The sequence below is a fragment of the Schistocerca serialis genome, chromosome 1 (assembly GCF_023864345.2).
Source record: "Schistocerca serialis cubense isolate TAMUIC-IGC-003099 chromosome 1, iqSchSeri2.2, whole genome shotgun sequence".
In the NCBI taxonomy this organism is placed as follows: Eukaryota; Metazoa; Arthropoda; class Insecta; order Orthoptera; family Acrididae; genus Schistocerca; species Schistocerca serialis.
Window position 1 is genome coordinate 163,263,305 of NC_064638.1, and position 23,523 is coordinate 163,286,827.

A 23,523-nucleotide genomic window follows, 5' to 3' on the forward strand; every position below is an offset into this window, starting at 1 on the left:
GAATATTGCCAGCCATAAGGCCTGACAACTGAGAATTTGTGGTGCCATTACTTTTCATAGCAGGCCCTCTTTGACTGTCATCCGTTGCACCCACATGACATAGCGTTAGGTCGGCGATATTCTACTTTCCATTTTGTCACTCTTGATAGTACCAAGATTATGCCTGCCCGCATACGGCGATGTTTTCTACTGCTTGTCATTGTGCTTGCCAAATCCTACCTTGGCCAACAAGTTCGTCGGATCTCTCCTCAGTTGAGAAGGTCTGGAGCATTAGGCTGCGTTCACACTGCCGGCCGGGCCGGGCCGGGCTGACGCGTACTGGCTCGGCTCGTGCCTATCCAGCTCAGGCCGACGTGTAGTGCATTCACACTGCGCGCCGCGCCGAGCCGGGTCGGCGAAATGGGGGAAAATTCACTTCTCCGATTTTCATGTTCTAAAAATTCTTAGCGGTATATAAGACTGCGCCACATCGTTTTATGAACTCATTTTTTCCTTAAAAGCGTTACTTACGTCGTGAAAAAAGAAAAAGTCTACTTTTCGTATCGCGTGATTTCTTAGTTTCGTAACGCTTCCCAACCGATTTTGAAGAAAGTATGCGGCTAAAAAATCTAATTTTTGTACACGTGCTAGTGTAACATCTTAGCTTTGTATTGAATCATTTATCTTTTCATATTTCTTAACAGTCATTGTGAAATGATGCTATTTGTCAACGTTGTGCACTTGATTTACAAATCTTGTAGTGAAAAAGTTATGTAGTGGGTAGCTCACTGTTAGATCCGTTTTAGACCATACGTTGTTGCGAATGAAATGTAGCTAAAAGTACCAAAAAGTTTTTGAAATGATAATGACACTGATATCTGTCTCTGGTCACAAGTAATGCGAGATATTCAGTGGCGTCAGTGCCGCGTCCGCAAGCCACGGAGTTCGAGCGGTTACAGCTTGGTTTAATGTAGTCATATTATGCAGGACAGAAAAAAATTAATTACTAGTGATCAGTGGTGTAAAACTAATCACAAAAACAAACTGGAGATTTGTGATACGTTTACTGCAGAAACTGAAGCGCAATTCTGTAGTCTCGTTGTCTACTTTAACAGAAAAAATAATGGAGAGTTAATGAAACTACTGTACATCGACACTGATGTGCGTTTCATTGTTCTTCATTGTTTTTTTTTTTTTTCTTCCTTGGCGGGCTGCGCTGCACTGTCAAGGTAATCCCCACTCTTTGGCTAAATGGATGTCAGCTGCCGGAGGCCAAATAAATAAATTTTAAAAAATCCCCACCCTTCGACAGCTGACAAGCAAGTCTGTAGAAAACGCAGCTGTAGCCAACAGCTGCTCGCCTTTAGCTAGTCTGTGCTGTCGTGTAGAACAATGTCTTCACTCTTTTATTCGTATTGTTTTGAATCTGCTGTAACTCGTCGGGTTTTGAAGTACAGAAGAACTAGGAGGTTATGGATTCATCCCATAAATAGCGACAGACATTTAGGAGAGTTTTTTTCTTTATATGAAGAACTTAAAAACTATCCTGAAAAATTTTATTCTAATTACAGAATGAATCATAATACATTTCAGTATGTGCTGCAGAACATTCAAGACAAAATTTCTAAACAGAACACAAATTTTCGCAGAAGTATAACAGCAGAAGAAAAATTGTGTATAACGATAAGGTAAGATTCGTTAGTACAAAATTTTTGGTTTGCAGTAGAACTTTGTACAGCATTCGCTACCTCCAGTTAATTGTAGTCATGCTTTTGTATTTTAAATTTCACAAACGCTAACCTCTGAGGGGAAGAGAGTTTATGGGACTCCTGAGAATCATTAGGAAGTAATTAGCTTCGTCATTTTGGGTAATGTCTTGCTGTGCCTTCAACGAAGAATCGCAGAAATACTCCTTCAGAATTTTCCAACTTGTTTCTTCTTTTTTCTTCATGATGCAGCGCTTGGCAGTGGTGATGGTTCATCACGTGGAGCCACTGATGACCTCACAGAATTCTTTTCATTACCTTGTAAGATAGACAGATTGATAGGCGAAGAGTTTTGAGATAATGCCCTTTGACTCAGTGGTTCTATTTCCACTGATAAGGAACTGCCACAGCATGACTTTACAATGCTTTATCATCTGGTAGGGACACATTTCCGTCCCTCAGTGACACTCATATCTGTCTCCATTTACAAGTAACTGCGAACTATTCAGTGGCGGCAATGCCGCGATCGCTGGGAAGCTATTGTTGTAAATGCATGTAAATACGGTAGATTAAATAAATGAAATAAAAGTAATTTCGCATGTATCATCATAATAAACGTAATTTTTCCTCACTGATTGTGAAATGTGAGGTAACATCTTAAAATAAAAGACGTGTGCAGTCACACTTGTGAAGAAAGCAGAAGGGGGACGTGTGACGCGTGTACTGCAGAAGCTGTAGTGCTGCGCCACAGGCTCGCGCCTGCGGTCGGCTCGCGCCGGCAATATTAAACACTCGGAATGTCGTCTGCTCGGCTCCGGGAGGCTCACGCCGTGTCGGCGCGGCCCGGCCGCCAGTGTGAACACCGCAATTCAAAACCATGTGTTTGATATCGAAGCGGGCGGCGGCCCGGCCAGGCTCGGCTCGGCCCGGCCGGCAGTGTGAACGCAGCCTTACGGGCAGGGCTCTCCAACCACGATCTAACACTCCAATTGGATACAATTTGGTACGATATCCCTCAGGAGGTCTATCTACAACACTATAAACCAGTTTCAAGCCAAATAACTGCTGTCTTAAGGATCGGAGGTGGACCAACGCGTTATTTACTTGCTCAATTTGTGAAGCTGTTTCTCTTAAATAAACAATCCAATTTTTCCTTAAATTGTAGTGATTTGCTTATCTACGTATTTTCATCTCATTCGGATAATTTCTTCGATGTGAGCTTTTTTACTTTTTGGCCTTCGCATGTATTACTCTCAAGACAGATGCAGAAATGTCTACTCTTATAAAAGTAAATGAATTTTTTTAAAAATTAATAACCAGTTCTAAGTAATTGGTAACTAAAATTAGATACAAAAGAGCAATTCTGTACTGGAATTGGCCTAAAAATTCCATTAGAAAAACTGCATGACAGGATATCGGTAAATGAAACAGAAAAATCAAAAATTTTAATCATTTATATTGATAATAACTTGAAACAGAAGTCGTACGTCAAAAATATTTTAAACTATCTTGAGGCTGCGACATTTAGGTTACGAATGATACCAAATTTTGGAGATGAAAATACCAAAAAGTTTACTTCCTTTCCTGTTATTATTCACTGATGTTCTGCAGTATCATATTCTGAGTTCTCTCGTCACTGAGGAAGAAATGTTTGTTGCAAAGCAGCACGTAATCACTGTATGATGTGACGGCCAATGCACAACATATCATAAGAAAGTGTGTGTTTGTGTAAAGCTTAAGTTAAACAGCAGTACAGATATCACATCTCCTTGCCGCAGCCCCCTCCGTAAATGAAACTCTCCAGACAACTTATGTTCTCTTCTTACAAACTGTTTGTAGGATTCCAGCCACAAAGCGCTATTTTGTGCAAGTTTTGTTTCTTGTTGCCAGTTACCTGCTGGCCGGGGATAGTATCTGCGTGCGGTACTTTAAGATTACGTGCACTATTCCTTGCTGCTCGCTGTAATAATTACAGACAAAATCTGTACAAGGAGATGATTCAAAAGGATTCGTTTCTTAGCTAATTTGTGATCGGACTTAATAGATTATTTCATAGGCAACATCTGATAAATCTGTATGTTTCGCATATGAGAATATCTGCATTGGTATTTGTCGCTAGCGATTGGCGTGGGTACATCGTAAGTCTAGGTACTGTAAGACGTGTGTTCAGTGACGATTAAATGTAGAGCTAAAGTAATTTCTTGTATATGCGTACCTGATTGCAAAAAGTCCTGATACTTTTCAGCCGGCCGGTGTGGCCGAGCGGTTCTAGGCGCTACAGTCTGGAACCGCGCGACCACTAAGGTCACACGTTCGAATCCTGCCTCGGGCATGGATGTGTGTGATGTCCTTAGGTTAGTTAGGTTTAAGTAGTTCTAAGTTCTAGGGGACTGATGACCTCAGAAGTTAAGTCCCATAGTGCTGAGAGCCATTTGAACTACTTTTCAAGATGAATGATACTCAATGGAATGTTGATGTATATGTGCTTAAAAGGTTCAGCGGTGCACTTTATAACGAGCTACACATCCCACGCTATCTGGTGAAATTAATTTTAGGAATAATTTGCAGTTTTTAGTCTCTCTTAATGTTGCATCGGCCGAAATAAGACCTATAGCTACAGTGGTGGGTTCTTAGCTTTACTTCTGGAGGGACCGAGATGATACTACAACATATAAAATATTAAAATACTTGACTACAATTTGAAAAAGATGAAGAACTTAACTTCGTAGTAGTCCATCTCCAAAGGAATGTCACGATACTTTAGTACTGTCACTGACGCAAAATACGATACTATACTCTTTTCACGAAGTACAACTGACTGCAAACATTTATGCGGACTTCTGTCCAATAGAACTGTCACATTGCTTGTTTGGTAGAGAGACGATGCTGTCGTCTTCGGTGATGACTGCTGACTCAGCTGGGTGGTGCTGCCCTCAGATGTAAGCAAGCGAGGTTATCCGATGGTGCATTGAAACTCGTCTGTGTGTATCTGTTCACTCGTCGTTGCTTCTGGGAGCGACTGCGTTTGCTCGTGGTTCCGTGGCGAGGTACTAACTTTGATTTCACACCTTGCTCTTCGGATGGCACCATACTTATAACGACAGCACAGCACTTTTCCAAGACTAGCTTTATTAACTGTATCAGTATAAAGTAACATTTAAAATACTGGCAACAGGTAGTTCAGGTAGAAATAGTTGTACTCGATATCCTACTTGATAAAGGTGTGGTCAAGTATATGTTGCTTTAATTGTCCCTTCTATCATCCTCACCAGTTTCGGAGCGATTATTGTGGTATTGTCCAGAAATCGCGGTGTCACAGCGATGTCGGCAGCGCATATAGATACCACAGACATTATCCAGGACTAGCTACAACCCGAGGAAGCGCTCCTTAAGACATCTTAGCACGGCAGCGGCCTTGCACTGAAGTCAATATACAGGGTGATTCAAAAAGAATACCACAACTTTAGGAATTTAAAACTCTGCAACGACAAAAGGCAGAGCTAAGCACTATCTGTCGGCGAATTAAGGGAGCTATAAAGTTTCATTTAGTTGTACATTTGTTCGCTTGAGGCGCTGTTGACTAGGCGTCAGCGTCAGTTGATGCTAAGATGGCGACCGCTCAACAGAAAGCTTTTTGTGTTATTGAGTACGGCAGAAGTGAATCGACGACAGTTGTTCAGCGTGCATTTCGAACGAAGTATGGTGTTAAACCTCCTGATAGGTGGTGTATTAAACGTTGGTATAAACAGTTTACAGAGAATGGGTGTTTGCGCAAAGGGAAAAGTTCTGGACGGCCGAGAACGAGTGATGAAAATGTAGCACGCATCCAGGAAGCATTTGTTCGCAGCCCAGGAAAATCGACTCGCAGAGCTAGCAGAGAGCTGCAAAAATCCACAATCAACTGTATGGAGAGTCCTACGAAAAAGGTTAGTTATGAAACCTGAACGTCAACTACCCGAGGCGATGGATCGGCCGCCAGGCAGCCCGTGACAGAGCACTTCATCACTGGCCTCCAAGAAGCCCTGATCTTACCCCCTGCGATTTTTTCTTATGGGGGTATGTTAAGGATATGGTGTTTCGGTCACCTCTCCCAGTCACCATTGATGATTTGAAACGAGAAATAACAGCAGCTATCCAAACTGTTACGCCTGATATGCTACAGAGAGTGTGGAACGAGTTGGAGTATCGGGTTGATATTGCTCGTGTGTCTGGAGGGGGCCATATTGAACATCTCTGAACTCGTTTTTGAGTGAAAAAAAAACCTTTTTAAATACTCTTTGTAATGATGTATAACAGAAGGTTATATTATGATTCTTTCATTAAATACACATTTTTAAAGTTGTGGTATTCTTTTTGAATCACCCTGTAGCGTCGAATGTGCAAGATTTCAGCCCACTCCTTGACATCAGGTACAGCAGTCAATATCACAGCGTCGAAACAACGACATTTTAAAGTTTCGAATGAACTTGTAGGCTACTGTTGTAAATTGCGAAGATTGTACGAGGGGATATCCAAAAAAACTGGAATTATTATTTAAAGGCTACATATTTTCAAACTATTTACAAAGCAACCTCATCCCCTTCAAAATACTCTCCAATAAAACTAATACATTTGTCCCAACGGTGTTTCCAGATTTCGAAACATTTTTTGTAGTCATCTTGAAATGGCTGACAGCTCCTCCCTCTTTTTTTTCTTGACTTCTATAATGTTGTCAAATCGGTGTCCTTACATGCCCCTATTCATGTGTGAAAATAAGAAAAAGTCGCACAGAGGCAGGTGAGGCGAGTAAGGTGCTTGGGGAAGCGGAACCATGGCATTCTTAGCCAAAACGTGTCCAACAGGGATTGCTGTGTATGCAGGTGCGTTGTTTTGGTGGAACAACCAGTCTCCTGTCTGCCACAAATCTGGTATTTTTTGACAAGCACCGTCGTGGAGTGTTCTTAATGCTTCGAAATAAAAGGTTTGATTGACGGTCTGACCTGCGGGAACAAACTCTGAGCTACGCCGTTGACATAAAAAATGCAAAACAACGTTATTTAGATGTTTGACTTCACTTGACGACATTTTTTGGACGGGATGACGATGAAATGTTCCATTAAAATACTTGACTACAATGTCAACCGAGCAGAAAACAAAATTTCACAGCTGCACGTTGTTCACTTAAACATAGAAAACGAAACAAGAACAAAACAGCGCTATCAAAACGGGTCAACTACAGATGAACAGAATAAACCAGGTCGACAACGCAGGAAGCACTGAACTGGAAATGAGTTGCGCTGTACACCCCTAGCGGTAGAAATGCGTACTAATAAGCTCCGCCCGCGGCAATTTTATTCTGGTCTTTTTTTTTTTTTTTTTTTTTTTTTTTTTTTTTTTAGCACCTGGTACCTCAAGAGAACAGCTTGTCACTCAGTGCACCAAGTGATGCTTTCATAGTCAGTGACATTCGCACATTATTCAGTGCTCCTGTGGGAAAGATATGTGTCGAAGTTAAGTATATCTGTGTGATACACTGGAGTAATATTTCACGTGTTCTAGTCTGATGAGCCTTCTCCCAAGAAAATATCCACGCTTACGACCGGGCAAGTAGGTTCGTATAGTCAAAAAATCTTTCACGATCTGGAGAATATCGTTTCTCTCTAGAATAATACTTCAATACTTCAAAGATTCGCCTAAGTTGCGATAAGTCAGTGGTCCTTACCCAGGTTCGAGTTCCAACGCAGCGTCCGCGGCTAACCGAACTGTTCCTCAGCTAAGTGACGTAGCTTGACATCGTACCATGATACTTTAGCTTTTTATATTTGACTATGTGTAAGTAGGCTGTTTATGTTTTCTCTTTGTAAGTAGGCTGTTTATGTTTTCTCTATGTAAGTAGGCTGTTTATGTTTTCTTATTGGCAACGTTACGTAGCGCTCAATATGAAAATCACTGGCTGTGCTGTGTGCAGTCTGTGGCTAGTTTGCATTGTTGTCTGCCATTGTAGTGTTGGGCAGCGGCAGCTGGATGTGAACAGCGCGTAGCGTTGCGCAGTTGGAGGTGAGCCGCCAGCAGTGGTGGATGTGGGGAGAGAGATGGCGGAGTTTTGTAATTTGTCATGAACTGATATATATATTATGACTTGTGATGATATTAAGGTAAATACATTGTTTGTTCTCTATTAATATCTTTCATTTGCTAACTATCCCTATCAGTAGTTAGTGCCTTCCATAGTTTGAATCTTTTATTTAGCTGGCAGTAGTGGCGCTCGCTGTATTGCAGTAGCTTGAGCAGCGAAGATTTTTGTGAGGTAAGTGATTTGTGAAAGGTATAGTTTAATGTTAGTCAGGGCCATTCTTTTGTAGGGAATTTTGAAAGTCAGATTGCGTTGCGCTAACAAAATATTGTGTGTCAGTTTAAGCACAGTCATATATAAATTGTTCAAAGGGGACGTTTCATATGTCGACCCTTAGCCTAGGATACCTCACTGGAATCTTCTGATTTTTTCTTGTAGTTTGTGTAATTAGTGTAGATTTTGTTTATTGCTAGCGCGTAATTATAGAGAGAATTTCCTTTGTAGTTGTAGTTTTTCATTGTTGTACAGTAAAACAGTTGTGGCATGCATGTAGATTTGCAGCAAGTTTTTCGCAGCTGCGCTTGCAATTAACTAAATATTATTTTCAGTGCTATGTTAATGTGTTCTCTTATTTTTGCTCTTCAAATTGTGCTTTTCTGCGTTGTCGTGTGAAATATTGTGACAATAATGGCGTGTGAAAAACGTAATACTAGGCTCCAAAGTAAACTGAGAAATGACAGTGAAGACGAAAGCAGTGTGATAGCGCCGCAGAGTAATGAATTAACAGACATTCAAAGTAGTAATTTGGTAACTGTTCATAGGGAAATGGAGCAGGCGGCAAACAATGGCGTGGACAGTGAAACAATTAGTGAAGAGGGACGCATTATCGATCGATCGGTCGGCAACAGCTTGCCTCAGGAATCGGGAATGACAGGACACAATTTTGCGAATACTGTAGACTCAGGTTTTGGGTTCTCGCCGTTTTCTCAAATAAGTCAAGACACATTTTCTGCATGTCAAAATGTCAATGTTGCCGGTGCAAATTCACTGCCGAAAAGCACTGAGGAACATGTTTCAGACACCAATGCATTGTTATTACAATTAATACAACAAATGGGACAAACACAGCAAAAGCTTCAAAAGTTAGACACAGTGGAACAAAATCTTAAAAAGTTAGACACAATGGAACAACACCAGAGACAAATACAGCAACAGTTAGACACAATGGAACAACACCAGAGACAAACACAGCAACAGTTAGACGCAATGGAACAAAATCTTCACACCACGCTTGAACAAACACGTGAAGATTTAACTACTGAGTTACATAACATTGAATCGAAATGTCAAAAAGTCTGTAATGACGTAAAAACACAAATTTGTGAGCATTTTCAGCCTATTTTTTCGCGGCATGAAAATGCATTACAGAATCACGAAGCAGCCATAAAAGAACTGCAAGCCATTGTTCATGAAAATCATGAGACCTTGTGGGCTAAAATTGACTCAGTTGCATCTACCGATTCGGTTACGCAACTTGCAATAATTCAGGAAAACTTAAAGGACACAGTAGATTCGATTTCAACACAAATGGACATTCTGAAACTTGGTTCAGAAAAACACACTGAGGAAATGTGTTCACTATCGGAGAAAGTAGCCGAACTTTCGGATCAGGTCACTAACTTATCTACAAAGGTAGATGATGATCTGAATGACACAAGACCTGTAGCCTTCACTGACACTGAAGAGTGCGAACAAATTAGGAAATTCAAACAAAATCAGAATCAGATTAATACGCAACACCAAAGAGAAATCCGGGAAGTACAAGATCAGCTGACACAGTTAATACAAGAATTACGTATTTCAGAGGATACTCGCGCCCCAATACGGGAAGAGGGACACAGAAATACGGAACAGCCACAAAATAATAACACAGGGCATTTCGGAAGTTATGAAAGAAATTGGCAATGTGCACCGAATTTTGAGATGGAACGGCCGACACGACCTAACAATGACCGATATGCGACTCGCCGACATGATGATTTTGACTATAAGCTGTTCATTACTACACGTAAATTCAAAACATTTAAGAATTCTGGCAACGACATTCATCCACAAGCATGGCTCCATCAACTCTCTCATTGTTTTCCTCCCAACTGGTCATTGGAGCACAGATTAGAATTTATGTGTGGCTACTTAGAGAATGAACCAGCTGTAAGAATGCGATCGGTCATTCACGATTGCCACAGTGAAGGAGAATTTTACCATGCCTTCCTCTCAGCATATTGGTCTCAAGCCACACAAGACCGCGTAAAACATGGCATCATAATGATGAAACATTTCGAACAATCTGAATTCTCCAGTCTTGTGAAATATTTTGAAGACATGTTGCACAAGAATCAGTACCTGTCAAACCCATACAGCCCCTCAGAACTCATCCGCATTTGCTTAATCAAATTACCTGAACATTTACGACATATTATTTTGGCAGGACGTTGCAAAGACGACATTGAAGCTTTTCAGGGACTGTTACAAGAACTGGAAAGTGACACTGACAATCGCGGAACACAGGAGCACAACAATTACAGATCACATCAGTCGCAATTCCGCGATGAAAGAAATAATAACTGGACGCGACAAGGCTATTCTCACAACACAAATCGTGACCGAAATAGACACCACCCGTATTACAACCGTTGGCAGAGTAGTAATAATTACAGAGAAAGATCGCATTTCCGTGGTAATGACTATCACAGAGACAATCAGAGAAACAGACAATATGGGAACCAGAACAATTATTATCAAGGGAGGCAGAATAACTTCAGACGCAACAGTTTAGCGCGGAGTTACGATTCAGGGAGAAATTCTCCACCACGTGACCGACAAGGAAGAAACTACGGATTCTACCGAAATGACGACAGACGATATGATCATAACGACAGACGTCAATTGCATCAGAACTGGCGGGATTCAAACAGAGCAGGGCCCTCTCGGCAAGGCGAATTTGTAGAAGTTAGGTCTCCTAATCCCAATAACGACGCGCGCCAACAAAGAGACAGACAATGACTCGCACAGCAGGCAGCCGCGTGCGCCAGGTGGCTCAAAAAAAAATAACATTATATCTGGTACTGCTAATGAGATTTTAATGCAACATTTTGGTTTACTTGCAAATACATTATGGATTCAAAGTACTTTCTGTGAGATACCAGATGAGACAATAGTTAGTTTATGTGACAGCTACACGATTTTATCACGACGCTATTAATGAGTGACAATTTACAATGTTGATTTTGCGGTGTTTCTGTTTTATATCTGCACAGTTTTTCTGTATTATTCTGGAAAGTAAAACATGTTTTAGTAGTAACTTTTGTGGTATAGCAACAATGAGACAGCCTTTTTCGTGGCATAACAATACGTTACTGTACAGTACTTTCTTCATTACAACAATAAGCGTAATAACTACGATATCTATACGCAAAGCATTTCACTTTTGTGTATTATGAGGTAAGTACATTGACTTATGCAGAACTTAGCTTTCGGAGGACGATAACTACGACACTTCCACACAAATTATGTTGCAACAAGACGCACATTTAGCGCTACAGTACACGTATTTGAGTGATCAATTTTGTACTAAAAACATTTATTTTCAAAGATATTTGAAATACAATGATACAAAGTTTTTCCGTGATACATTTCATTCCATTGCAATAATCTGTAGCACCTGAGGGTATAATTACATTAATCCTCAGGGGGGTACACGCTTACTTTGTGTACCATGTGTGTGGCAACCACAAGGAACCCTAGCTAATATAGTATTTGCTTATACAACTTTACACATCGGTACCATATTTCTCTAACACACAAATTACACAGCTATCTGATCATTTTTTTTCTACATCAGTGACACATGTTTACGCAATACACAGTTGGGTAACTTCACACTTATGAAACTGTATTTTGTCTGTACTTTGAGAAACGCTCATATTTTTCGGAATCATTGTGATACTATGAGAGCTTTGAATGACGTATTTCGTAAGGGAGCATGATTTTAAAGTACGTTTGAGGTAGATGACACTATTGAAATGAGCAGAGAATTTTTTTAGGCTTAGAAATTATTGGAGGAAGTTACGACGCTTTTGAGATTTGACTGAAGTGTTATGATGTTATTATTACGACGACGATGTGTACTATGCTGTTGAGGTATGTTTATGATAAATAAGCTGATGCTATATGAGGAATCTGATTATGCTATGTAGCTATTATGATGAAATATTGAAGACGTGTTGATGAATATGAATATGTATATGTGTAATAAGGTAAGGAATAAGGAGTAGGGTTTAGGGACTCTGATTTATGAAAAGGATGTTGGAAACCAAGAAACGTACTTTAAGAGTTATGAAATGTGTGACTGTATCACAATGCTGACCAATATTTTTTTTTGGACACTTATATTTATAGGATTTTGTTTCTATAGATTTGCAACGCTAATTCTTGACCTGTGAAATATTTTTATATGAGACTGCAACGGTAGCAGAAACTGCTGTCGTAAATATTTCCGTAAGAAAGTTAAGTGACCACCTGCACGTAATGCGTCGCGGGCACCCAGCTGTGTCAGACGCCTGGAGAAAAAGCCATTAGCGCGTGCCTTTCAGAGCACAGGAAGAAAAAAAAAAGGGACGCCATTAACCTCGCTTCTGACATTCCTTTGTAGAAAGCATCGCAAAAACGACACGGTCGAACTTGAAAACATATGATTTTTGTAATGCGTTGTGGGCACACAGCTGTGTCAAACACCTGGAGAACAAGCCATTAGGGTGTGCCTTTCATCGCTAATGCGACACCCTCGTTACTTGAAAACATATGATTACTCACACTTTGTGCTAATTACTGAAATGCTTATGAATTGATGGGAAATATTCGTACATCTGCACACCTGATTATGACAAGTGTCTTTCTCCGAGAGCTGAGTGCTACTGACTTACGAAATGCCACATGACTATTGAATGATTTTCATAGTTGCTTATTTCATTTGACACCTGTTTTCCAGCTGTGTTGCAGCATTGCTTTTATAAAATGAAATGCATTTGCTAATGTGAACACTTTCTGTCAACAGATCTATTAAATAATTATTTTATGATCCACATTCTTTAAAAAAAGGAGCACTTGGAAAGGAAAGAACAATAAGAAGGAACTAGTAACAGTAACACATAATTTTCTTTTCAAGTACTTGGTAATTTCTTTTGTAGAATACATTGTGATGCATCACTCTAATGTTAAGATGTGACATAGGTATTAGACATGGCCATTTTAGTGTAATATTTTTTCTGCTTGCGCTATGTCATGTTTAGGTATAAGTTGCTGCTGTTTGCCAGGCATAGTGTTATTGAATTTGACTTTTGCTCATTTATGCTGCTAGCTTTGCCAATTTGCATTTTTTTGCATTGCTGTTTGTGTTGATTTGTTATGTGATGCTGCATTGCCTCGTTCCTTAGTTTAGCATCTGAGCTCAGTAGATTTAAGTTAGCTTAAGAGGGGTAGACTATATAAGAAACTAACTATGATGAATTGGAAGAAATGCATTTAGACGCTTTAAGAAAATGGTTTGGCCAAAAAAAAAGGTATTTTTGGTAGGATTTTCTTGGAAATAAATGATGAGGTAAGATAATGGAAAATAAAAATGAAGTAAGAAATGTGTGAACATATAAACACAGAAAGCATGCTTAGGTAGAATTTTTTTTGGTGGAAACAAAGGATGAAATAAGAGGAAAGATATATGAAGTTTTGGGTTGGACTGCAGTACCAAATGTTACACTGAAAACGAACCCTGTCCTTTCCTATTGGTGTTATCCCACTATGTGTTTGTGTACCCTTGTGTATTTGTTTTCTTCCTGTCTCTGTATAGTTTCATAGTATTTTTTCTTCTTTTAATATTAAGCTACATTCACTATGATGAGGAATACTGTTATCCTCAAATATAATTGGCATTAATAATATGTTATTTACCTTATAAATATGCTTACACATTATTTATTCTGTTTAATGCTCATGTGTGAAGTTGATGTTTCAAAAGTTATTGTGATCCTTTATGTATGTACTCATGTCATAATTCCACTGATGTATATGTTTATTTCTATTCTTTTGTAAAGCCTGTGTTACTACAGATGTTATCTGTATTATTATGTTTTTAATGATGTATTTTGTACCTTTGTTATTGTACACTCCTGGAAATGGAAAAAAGAACACATTGACACCGGTGTGTCAGACCCACCATACTTGCTCTGGACACTGCGAGAGGGCTGTACAAACAATGATCACACGCACGGCACAGCGGACACACCAGGAACCGCGGTGTTGACCGTCGAATGGCACTAGCTGCGCAGCATTTGTGCACCGCCGCCGTCAGTGTCAGCCAGTTTGCCGTGGCATACGGAGCTCCATCGCAGTCTTTAACACTGGTAGCATGCCGCGACAGCGCGGACGTGAACCGTATGTGCAGTTGACGGACTTTGAGCGAGGGCGTATAGTGGGCATGCGGGAGGCCGGGTGGACGTACCGCCGAATTGCTCAACACGTGGGGCGTGAGGTCTCCACAGTACATCGATGTTGTCGCCAGTGGTCGGCGGAAGGTGCACGTGCCCGTCGACCTGGGACCGGACCGCAGCGACTCACGGATGCACGCCAAGACCGTAGGATCCTACGCAGTGCCGTAGGGGACCGCACCGCCACTTCCCAGCAAATTAGGGACACTGTTGCTCCTGGGGTATCGTCGAGGACCATTCGCAACCGTCTCCATGAAGCTGGGCTACGGTCCCGCACACCGTTAGGCCGTCTTCCGCTCACGCCCCAACATCGTGCAGCCCGCCTCCAGTGGTGTCGCGACAGGCGTGAATGGAGGGACGAATGGAGACGTGTCGTCTTCAGCGATGAGAGTCGCTTCTGCCTTGGTGCCAATGATGGTCGTATGCGTGTTTGGCGCCGTGCAGGTGAGCGCCACAATCAGGACTGCATACGACCGAGGCACACAGGGCCAACACCCGGCATCATGGTGTGGGAAGCGATCTCCTACACTGGCCGTACACCACTGGTGATCGTCGAGGGGACACTGAATAGTGCACGGTACATCCAAACCGTCATCGAACCCATCGTTCTACCATTCCTAGACCGGCAAGGGATCTTGCTGTTCCAACAGGACAATGTGCGTCCGCATGTATCCCGTGCCACCCAACGTGTTCTAGAAGGTGTAAGTCAACTACCCTGGCCAACAAGATCTCCAGATCTGTCCCCCATTGAGCATGTTTGGGACTGGATGAAGCGTCGTCTCACGCGGTCTGCACGTCCAGCACGAACGCTGGTCCAGCTGAGGCGCCAGGTGGAAATGGCATGGCAAGCCGTTCCACAGGACTACATCCAGCATCTCTACGATCGTCTCCATGGGAGAATAGCAGCCTGCATTGCTGCAAAAGGTGGATATACACTGTACTAGTGCCGACATTGTGCATGCTCTGTTGCCTGTGTCTATGTGCCTGTGGTTCTGTCAGTGTGATCATGTGATGTATCTGACCCCAGGAATGTGTCAATAAAGTTTCCCCTTCCTGGGACAATGAATTCACGGTGTTCTTATTTCAATTTCCAGGAGTGTATTTTTATGTTACCAAATTGTAATTGTTACCAGTTCTTCAAATTAAGTTACATTTCACTGCACACGTTTCTGTTGGTCATAGTATATGGACAATATGTGAGAAGTAGGGACTGTTAGTGTTTGCACGTGTGTTAATAATTCAGCAAGGGACTGGATAACAGCATTGCTGGTTCTAAGGACAATTTCAAAAACTTTGTGAGTGCACAAGTGGTGGTTTATGGACTTGCTATATTATCCACAAGACTCTTCTATGGTGATTGTGCACCTGCACAGTCACAACAGATGGCTGCTGGCTATCTCTACAAGGACTGCAGTGGGTCTACATCTTTGATGATCCACCAATACCATTATTTCTACAAGGACTGCAGTGGGTCTGCACCTCTGGTGGCCCACCAATACCGTAATCTCTACAAGGACTACAGTGGGTCTGCACCTCTGGTGGCCCACCAATACCATTATCTCTGCAAGGACTACAGTGGGTCTACATCTTTGATGATCCTTCAATACCATTATTTCTACAAGGACTGCAGTGGGTCTGCACCTCTGGTGGCCCACCAATACCGTAATCTCTACCAGGACTACAGTGGGTCTGCTCTGTGATGACCTACCTACCAATACTCTTCAAAATTTCGACTGACTCTGCTGTGGGTTTGCTCTGTTGTGGCCCATTACCTGTCTGCATGTCGAGAGTCAGCACTGTCTTTCCATTGGAAGGACAACACTACTTTTTCAAGACTGCATGGAAATCCACTACTTCCGTGTGCATTTTCTTTTACTGCTCAGACTTTGAGAAAAAAACACTGCTATTCTACTGTTATGTACGATTAGGACTGTCTTTATGGACTGTGAGAAAATTTTAGCTTTTGACCAACATTGTATCAATAAGTGTGTGCATTTGACATGTTTGTTATTGTAATTATGAAAAATTTTATCAAATCATTATTGGCCACTGCCCAAAAAATATTTTGTAAAATTTTTTGTGGGGAGCATGGGGGCTATGTAAGTAGGCTGTTTATGTTTTCTCTTTGTAAGTAGGCTGTTTATGTTTTCTCTATGTAAGTAGGCTGTTTATGTTTTCTTATTGGCAACGTTACGTAGCGCTCAATATGAAAATCACTGGCTGTGCTGTGTGCAGTCTGTGGCTAGTTTGCATTGTTGTCTGCCATTGTAGTGTTGGGCAGCGGCAGCTGGATGTGAACAGCGCGTAGCGTTGCGCAGTTGGAGGTGAGCCGCCAGCAGTGGTGGATGTGGGGAGAGAGATGGCGGAGTTTTGTAATTTGTCATGAACTGATATATATATTATGACTTGTGATGATATTAAGGTAAATACATTGTTTGTTCTCTATTAATATCTTTCATTTGCTAACTATCCCTATCAGTAGTTAGTGCCTTCCATAGTTTGAATCTTTTATTTAGCTGGCAGTAGTGGCGCTCGCTGTATTGCAGTAGCTTGAGCAGCGAAGATTTTTGTGAGGTAAGTGATTTGTGAAAGGTATAGTTTAATGTTAGTCAGGGCCATTCTTTTGTAGGGAATTTTGAAAGTCAGATTGCGTTGTGCTAACAAAATATTGTGTGTCAGTTTAAGCACAGTCATATATAAATTGTTCAAAGGGGACGTTTCATATGCCTTATTCTGGCATGTATTAGTTTATTATGCTTCTGAAAAAGGCTAGATTAGCTGAATCCTGGGTAAAGACCAGTAACTTTTCGCAGCTGAGGCGGATCTTTGAAGTATTAATTTATCACAGTTTCTGACAGGGCTGCAACATGTTAAAAATTCTTATATCTCTCTAGAATGTCACATGCTTGTTTCTTGCCAAATCTATCTTCCGTCTGTATCTGATCTCCACTAACAGTGATCTGTGCCTCTGTCCACCCCTCTACAGCTACTCGTTCAAATGTGTGTGAATTCCTAAGGGACGAAACTGCTGAGGTAATCGGTCCCTAGACTTATACACTATTTACACTACGGCCGGCCGAGGTGGCAGAGCGGTTCTAGGCGCTTCAGTCCGGAGCCGCGCTGCTGCTGCGGTCGCAGGTTCGAATCCTGCCTCGGGCATGGATGTGTGTGATGTCCTTAGGTTAGTTAGGTTTAAGTAGTTGTAAGTTCTAGGGGACTGATGACCTCAGAAGTTAAGTCCCATAGTGCTCAGAGCCATTTGAACCATTTTACTTACACTAACTTATGCTATGAAGAACACATACACACCCATGCCCGAGGGAGGACTTGAACCTCCGGCGGGAGGGGCGGCGCAATCCGTGACATGGCGCCTCAAACCACGCGGTCAACCCATGCGGCTCCAGTTACTTACAGCCGTAATATCTGACGTGTGCCATATATATTTTATTACGGGTTCCTTGTATCTCCGTCTGCTAGTGTAGATAAAAATACTAAAAAAATCACATAAAAAACTAATTTTTAAATGTTGCTCACATAGCTGGGAAGTTTCGAATGTTGCCAGCAGCTGATTCGCCATGTGACTAGTACGAAAAATCTGAGCACCCATCTGTAACAGCACGCCTCGGGAACGCTTTATCGCACCGCAATGCGAGGTCTGGACGCGCTCGAGAAGGATGATAAAGCGGCGGTCCTCACAGTCCTGCGAGAGAAGACGCGTCTCGCCGTATTTTCGCGGCTGCGTCTCCCGCTCCTTCCCCACTTTTTGTAGCCCACCAGTCACCCCTCCCTGTTCCTCCGCTACCTCTGCATCTCCTTTCCCTTTTTTTGGCCCCCAAGAAGCGCCGCAGTCGGCCGCACTGGCGACGGAAGGAAGTGGCGAGAGGACAGACGAGCGAGCGAGCGTGCCGGCGCCCCGCTTGCGGACGTAATGCGATTCTCCGCTCCTCGCCACCCCCGCCCCCCGGCTGCCCCCGCCGCCCCCACGCGGCTGGCGACAAGAGGCGCGCCGGCATCCTCCTCCTCTACTGTGTTGTTTGTCCGCGCCTCATTTGCATCGCATTCCTTTCGCTTCCGCGATGGAGCCGTATCACCACAGACGGGAAGTAATCCGCAGTGATATCTTACCAGCCTCGTGGGGAGGTAAACACATCTGCGGGTCGACGCGCCGCAGCCACAGCCTTGGAGGGGTGTTTGTGTCTCAGACAGCGAGGCGAACCGTAGCGATCTGCTTACAAGTGATCCGTACCTACTCGTCAACAGCGATCACGTTCGAAGTTACGGTATGTCTAGGGCTTGGCGAGAAATGAAAGTGACGAAAGTGAGAGCTACAGATGGCCGAGCGTTATGAAAAAAATGTCATTGTTTATGCTATTCGGGCAAGCCATTAGCCACTTTTGTAGCGTCGTTTCCATGCAGCGACTGGCGAGTTGTTGACGGTTAGCTTTAATACTGTACAAGATTTATTAAGGGGGGTAGGACGTCAAACAGGCCGACTTGGAGCAGGAGGGGCATCACAGGACATTTTATGTTCTACTGTCTATACTTTTACAAATAAATTCATAAAACTTTGTCAGCATGACCAGGAAGGATTCAGGATTCACACTCATAGCAGTGGAAGTGCAAAAACATAACAAAATAATTTTTTTTTGTATATGAAATTTCATCATTTTTTCACTTACTGTTGGCTGCATTTGTTGCTGTAGGTACATTTTTCTTCACAAGTAAGAGAGATTCTTTGATGAATTTTGCGCAGCATACAAACCATACTTACAGATGTATGAAACTCTAGAATTTTCCAAATATATTAAAAGCTGTGGTAAAAATTGAGATAATTAACTACAAAATTTGATTTTTTCTATACATAAAGTTTAAAACGTAACAGCTCATTCATTTTTTCATAAATTAAATAGATTCTAGAGTTTCAGACACCTGTAAGTATGATTTGTATGCTGTGCAAAATTCATAGAACAGTCTCTCTTACTTATGAAAAAAAGTGTACCTACAGCAACAAATGCAGCCAATAGTAAGTGAAAAAAATGATGAAATTTCACATGTAAAAAAAATTATTTTGTTATGTTTTTGAACTTCCGCTGATACGAGTGTGAATCCTGAATCCTTCCTGGTCATGGTTACAAAGTTTTATGAATGTTCTTGTAAGAGTATAGACAGTGGAAATTAAAATGTCCTGTGGTGCCCCTCCTGCTCCAAGTCGGCCCGTTTGACGTCCTACCCCCCTTAACACTCTGCCGTCCGGCGAGACCACAGTGGTGTCGTGTGCATAGAATCGCCCAGTGGCCGGCGACAGCACTTTAGTGTCTTTTGGATTCTGTTGGTGCTTTGTTTAGGTAACAATAAGCTACACAAACAAGTTTTTTTCTTTTTATAAGTACTTGTGCCATTTCATTTTGCAGACGAAAGAGACAATACGATTAATTACGATTAATACGCGGAGCAAATCTTGCCCCTACGTCACGTACGTCTCATCATGATCCGGTTGACAGACTTCCCGGTCACATAAAACAACACCAACTTACACGCCTACGTATTCCCGAAACGAAGAAACTGCCATGCATGTTCCAAAATAAAACAAAAAAAGAACAATAAATTAATGTGCGAGTCTTGTGGAGTTGCGTTACATCTTGGAAACTGTTTTGCTGCATATGATATGAAAGAGAAATACTAAGTACCAAAGACAGTGCAAACAAACGAATTTTGTATTTATTTATTTACGTATATCTTCGAAATTTCGTGAAAGTGGGGGAACAGAGTTGAGAACTTATGACAACTAACGATGAGATTAGTAAAACTCAAGAATTTATAATCTCCCGATAATGTCAAGAACGGCCGGCGACAAGCCAAGTAATCCGAGTTAGCGCTGCCGGCGCCAAGCGAATAAATTTGTACGAGACGTGCGGACGGCAAAGTGTTAATTTCTCGCAGAGCAGTCATTAGTTAAGGAAAAGAGAAAGACGAAAAGAAGCACGGCACCTGACTGGAGAGCGTAGCACAAATGTTCGATTGCTAATACATTCTGCAATTTTTTAAATATTTTTATTTGTATTTTGATCGGTATCAAAATGGAAGGAAGGAAGAAAGTTCGCTCAGTTGCTCCATGCCTGTGTTGTGGTTTCGGGGTGGCGTGGGTTTTCGGTTATGGTTGTGGTGCTGACAATTCCACTATGATTGTTGTTTCACATATTTAAAAGAAAGCACTAAACTGCACGCCTGGAAAGCGAATAATAGTGGTAAAGCTTATGGCTAGTAACCGATAAGTAATAGAATCGAATCCCGGCCAGGTCACTTTTTTCACTCTGCTTTTTAACGTAACAGTCACCTGTGAATGATATGGAGGCATGCAGAAACGAGACGTGGCTCGCACCCCACTGTAGCTCCACTTCCCCGATTGGATAAATGGTTACGGACATGCAAGTCGGCTAAGTGACATCCACCTGACTGCAATCGTTTCAGAATAACTGCTTAGCGAAATAAGGGGAGAGTCCAAAACCTGTGGTTTCAATTAAAAACGCAGCGTAGTATGCAGCTTTACTGCAGTTATATACAGAAACTTTTGCAGAAGAAAAAAAAAATGGAAAAAATGAAAAATAAAAATAATTGGCGCACCGGAAATAGTACAGAACGGTAAAGGGATGATCGTGGAATCGCTTCCTTTTGCGGAAACTTTTCTATTTTCACTTGTTACGTTACCTGTTTTCGAAATAAACTGAAATGATCGTCAGGATACAGTATTTATTAATATTTCTACGAAAGTCGTGAAAGGGAAAAGCAACGAAAAATTTGGGATTCCTAATAAATTTCCATGCAGGAACTGTAATTAGAGAATACAAGACTTTCCGTTAGTTTCATTTTGACCTTCGAGGAGCCCTCAGCAGCTGCACACTTTCCAGTTGCTGGTAAAATCATTCCATCCAGAGAGAAAAAGATATCATATGTGCGGCTTACAATGGCCTTCCTGGAAATTTATTTGCAATTCCAAATTTTCCTTTGGCTCTACTTTTCGTAACTTCAATGACAGTATTAATAAATACAATATATTGAGCATCATTTTTATTTGCAGTGCAAGTAACGTAAGAGCTGAAAATGAGAAAGTTTCCTCATTGTGACCCGAACCCTCGACCTTCACATTTCACATCTGAACTCATTCCGCTGTCTGGCAACTGCCTTAACATGAATGAGCCATGCCTTGACCGGTCCACGCCAAAAATGATTTTTTTTCGAAATCTTTGTCATCTGGAGGTGACACATGAGTTACATTCATTTATAGCCAGGTACTGCATATACCATAAATTTGGACGAAACGGATGAAAATGAGTAGGTCCGGTCCTCTTGCGAGCTCTGCCTGTGGCAGACTGCGTGTAGCAGACTTTAACTGGAGGCTAAGAGCAGACTCATTATCAGTATTACCGATGTAGCTGCACTACTATATTCTGTACAAATTTACTTTAGGACTGACACTTCCGCAGGAGCACGTGGAGACGCAAAACAATCATCACCTTGTATTTCATTCATCTCAGGCCAACTAACAAAGTATTCAGCGTACAAAGATGACATTAGTGTTAGGGTAGTCCAGAAGAGACGCACTAACCTTTCGTTTTAGTTTTATTTACGGCAGGAAATTTTTAAGACGTTGTCCTGAAAAGTTGTAAGAGGAACAGCAACAAAAGGAAAGGAAGGGTAATGAAATGTATGCTAATTAAATCAGGTGATGCTGAAAGAATTAGATTATGAAATAAGACATTAAAAGTAGATGAGTTTTGATATTTGGACAGAAAAACAATTTATGACGATCGTAGAAGAGAGGATATAAAGTGCGAATGACTACGGCGAGAAAAATGTTTCTGAAAAAGAGAAATTTGCTAACATGTTATATAAATTTAAGTGCTGGGAAGAATTGTCTGAGGCTATTTCTCTGTAGTTTAGCCTTCAATACAAGTGAAACGTGGAATATTGGCATTTCAGACTAGAAGGCGGCTTTTAGAAAAGAACTGACTTATAACGATCATGAAACATCTCAATCAGCTACGGCAGATAAAGAACGTGTAAGATTATGAGTGTTTATAAATAACTTCTCTGCTACTACTCACGAGTTTCCTTTATTCATATTTTACACGACACTTTTCAGCATATGATTCCAGTTTTCAAGTGCATTTTCTCTGTGCTACGCCACTTTTACGTAATATTTTCGAGGCGTGAAGTTCTGTTTTATTTTGTTGACTACATAATTTTTGTCCCAAGTGATTTATGTTTGTCATTTACGGTGCCAGATGTACATGATCCCATTGCAAGCCTATATGGCTACTTATAAATCACTTGGAGCAATAATTATTTAGCAGCCAAGAACCCTGCCTAAAGCAAATTGAATTTTATAGGATATATGTAGATGACACACTACTATTAGTGAAAGGGGATGCCAAAGACATTCTAAATTAATTCTGCCTAGGACAAATAGACGGAAATTTCAACACCAGGTACAAAGAGCACATTAAAGTCTACAGACACAACAGGTACACCACATCAGCAGTGGCCAAACACATGCATAATACAGGCCACCTATTTGGAAAAGTAGAGCAAAATGTCAAAGTACTCTACTGACCAAAGGAAGGGCATAAAATGGATTTGTTAGAGGAACTGGAGGTATATTCACATAACGAAAAATATAAAGTTAAAATGTAGAACGAAAAACATGAAAATGAACCAGTGGAGTTCTTCAGATGCTTTGACAATATACCTACATGAACATAGTAAAACATAGAAATAAGCACCATTGTAAAGTAGATATAAGCAAATCATGATCCAGATTGCTAAGATAAATACACTCTGTACAAAAGCATATCATACTCTGTGGAAGACCTGTAACATTATCCCTGCCGATTACATCTAAATCACCTTTGTAGCTGTTTGCTTATGTAAGTTATTCTCGATATGCACTGTCCACAGAAAATTGTGTGTGATATTTAACATATGTGAGACTTTTCACAAATGTACCAGAAGAAAACTGTAAATACAAGTTCTTCCACATTTCGTCACTAACTACGTATAAAGATAGATAAATATCTAAAAACTGCGGGTTTCTTATACAGTGCAGTGAAGTCAACAAAACAAAGCAAAGTCTCACACATCAGAAACATTACGTACAAATGACGTAGAACACAGAGAAACTGAGCTTGAAAATGGTAATTATTTCCCGAAACGCGTCGTGTGAAATATGAATAAAAGAAAATCGTGACTG